The sequence below is a fragment of the Chaetura pelagica genome, unplaced genomic scaffold (genome assembly GCF_000747805.2).
Source record: "Chaetura pelagica isolate M959 unplaced genomic scaffold, ChaPel_1.0 scaffold963, whole genome shotgun sequence".
NCBI classification, from domain to species: domain Eukaryota; kingdom Metazoa; phylum Chordata; class Aves; order Apodiformes; family Apodidae; genus Chaetura; species Chaetura pelagica.
The window spans coordinates 605943-609378 of NW_009952705.1; positions in this window are offsets into that span (position 1 = coordinate 605943).

Sequence of the window (3436 nt, forward strand, 5' to 3'; positions counted from 1 at the left end):
GGGACGGGCTGGCTTGTCTGGTGGCCCTGCCGACCCGCCAGCCCCTCTGCCCGGGCCACCTCGTCACTGTGTTTGCCTGGAGTTCCCTGGCTGTGGCTCATGCCTGGCTGGAGAGATGTGGACTCCCAAGGGAACGCCCCAGCGGGAGAACCAGCCTCTCCTCTGGCCGTGGCTCTGCAGGCTGGCACGGGGCACCAGCGCCCTGCAGGGACCCTGCAGCCACTCCAGCTCTCTCCCGGCCACAGGGCAGTGATGGATCCCTGACCCCCTTGGCTTGGCATTGCAAAGCTGCTCCGGGGCACCAGGGCTGGGGCAGGAAAGGAAATGGGCAACATTTCACAAAGTCCCAGTCTCATCACAGGAGCCTCTTTAGGCCCCAGCTCAGCACAAGGTGGGACCTGAGCACCAGGATGTTCATTCACATCCACGTTTTCCGTGGCAGGGAGACAAGTAACTTTTCATGAGTCCATTTACAAATTCTTTTCAAACAGGAAAGCTGACCCACTAGAGCTCATTAAATAACATTAGTGGTGCTGCCCAAATAAATATTAGAGCCCCACCTGTGCTGGCAGCAGTGCTTGCTGCCTTCTGCCCTTCTTGGGGCAAAGGTTTCTCAGTTTAATTGGCCACACGTGCCTCTCTCCTGACACTGGTGACCTCTGCTACAGCAAAAGATGCTCCTGCTGCAGCCAAGGGCTTCCCACACCTCCCTCCTGGCACTGCAGGAGCAGGGGGTGAGTCCCACCAGCTCACCCAGCCACAGGCCACCCAGCTGCAGATAACCAAAGAAAAGCAGTGTGTGGAGAGGAGGTGACTGATCCTGGCCACACTTATCACTGAGCTGATTAAACCCGAGCTCTAAAACTCTTTTCCTCTTCCTTCTGTCCTCCAGCCAGCGAGTGATGTACAACTTCATCAGTGCATATCCAGGAGACATGGAAAGAAGTGGACAATTAATTATCATCTGTCCCATTTGATTTCCTGCCTGTCAGCAGTGGCTGCTGACTCTGTTCACAGAGTTTCCAGACATGGGCTGAGGCTGGAGGCCAGTGCTCCTGCATTGCTCCATGATGGGACTCCTGTGTCCCCATTGCCCCTGGGGAACCCCTTGGCACCAGCTTCTGCTGCTGCTGCCAGGCCTGGGGGGCTTGGGGTGCCATGCCACCCCCCAGCTGTAGGACCCTCTGAGCTAGCTCCAGGCTCTTGGAGCTTGAGGGCTGGGAGGATCCAGCATGTCCCCTGATACCAAAGTGTTTTGCCTCCCCCAGCCCCGTCCCCTCCACACTGGGCTCAGCAGGCACCACAGGCTGCTGCAGGGCTGATGCTCCCCCTGCCCATGCAGCACTTGCCTCAGGTCTGCACAAGGCATTTCTCACAAGTTTCTTTCATAAGAAATGCAAAGCACAGCCTTTGATTTTGCTCTCATTTTGCTTTCTTCCTGACTATTTTTTTCCCCCTGTCCTACCCCAAATGAAGAAACCCTTTTGATGGTGCCGGGTTCAGGCACCATAACAAGCATCTCTGTTTGTGTCGTGGGGTTGTCAGTATGATAACATGACAACGTGTCTCCTTGTTGTCTCACACACAAAATTAATTATTTCTTCCACTCTTTCTCTGCAGCATCTCTGAGATACATTACTGCTCCTACTACCAGCAGATGGGCTTGTCAACCAGTAGACCTGCAGATTATATGCTGCCCAGCACGGAGAGCTGGCCACTGCAGCTCAGCTGAAGCTGCAGTAAAGTGTCTGTGTGGGGAATTGTCAGGCTGGCTTGAAAGCAAATTGCTTTGCCAATTTATTTTCCTTCCTGTGTATGAACATATTTTTCTTAAAGGGATGCTGTCACATTAAATATGGAACTGCCAACTGCAGACATTAAAAAATCATGGCTCGTCCCATTTTCCTTCCTCCCACTCTAAATTCTAAGAAAACAATAAATTTTGAATTCTTTTTACCTCTCATCTGCCTTTCACCTAGAGATGCTTTTTCAAGCTCTTCCCAGCGGTGGGGAAGTTTGAGAGCTTCAGTGCCCTGACAAGTGCAGCAGATCTGGGGCAGATGGTGCCAGGCGGCCCCTTTGCCTGCACAGGCAGCACCAGCCCCTCCAGTCGCTTCTGCCAAAGCTCAGGGCTTGGCAGCCAGTCGTCAAAGGGCAGAGCTTAAAGCAGCCCCAGTGGCAAAGCTCTTGGGGAGCCTTTCCTTCCCACTGCAGCTGATGGAACTGAACTGTGTCCTGCTAAGGAAATTCCTCCTTGAGCCCATGTTCACCATCACCAAGCCTGATGCTGATGCCTGGACTCTGTGCCACCTGCTGGGACTGATGCAGAAAATCCTCCTCCAGTCTTTGTCTTTCCAAGTACTTCTTTAGGGAAGTTAATGAAAGTAGTTTTGTTATGTTTTGACAAGCTTCCATTTTTAGAGTGTATTTTTATGCAGTGAGTGTATTGCTTAACTGGGGAAGTAAATTGGGCATTTGTCAGAATGAACAACCTCCTGGTGATTCCTGTAACATGTATTTGAGAGCCTTGTTTGAAACCAGGTTTCATTTTTGTCTAAGGGTGGGGCCTTTTCCCTCTCCCATTGCCCTGAATCCTCTTCAGCTGCTGTTGTGGCTACACCTGGTCCAGCAGCCCCAGCTGGGCCCAGTTTGAGAGGGCTATAAGAAGGGGTAGAACAGAGGGGCCCTGCTCCTATGATCTCTGCTTCTGCTGCAGGAAGGGGTGGGCTTTGCCCTCTGCTCCAACTGGCTCCAGCAATGCTCTCATAGGTCCTGATTTGCCATTTCATCTGGAGGGTTGTGGCCTTGAGAGGAATTGGTTTGGATTTGGTGGTGTTTGATGCTGCTCTGTTGGGACTTGGATATTTCAATCCTGGTGTTTTAAGATATGCAACATGTGGTCATGGAAGGTTCTGAAAACAGAAGGCAGAAGTAATGCAAAGTCTCTCACCAATCTTAACTTTTCAATACAAACAGCTTTCAAAGCTAAGCCTCAATGGTAGGCAGAGAGGTCAGCAGGGCTCATCTTATTTACTGCCTCTGAACCACTGAGCTCACAGCGGGGGCTCCAGAGCCTCCCCCAGGAGATTGGGTGTTTGATAACTCTTATTTTAATAAAGCACTGGGCTTGTGTTGATGGACTTGTCCAAAGCACTACATGGATTTGAACAGATCCCATTGCAAATAACTTTATTTGATACCCCTGCAATGACTGGATTTCAAATGTCACTTGCTTAGCACTGTGAAATGTTTAATTTAGGCTGTAATACAGCAGCCTACAAGAGCTCCAGCCTGGACTGGAGGGGTCTTGCCTTACCAGCAGCTACCTGCAAACAAGCTTACAACCTAGACTCTGACCTGGATGCAGGAGTGAGAAGAGCCAGGAGGAAAGATCCTGCCCACCTGTGCTGCAGGTCAGCACTGGCACCCAGCTCAT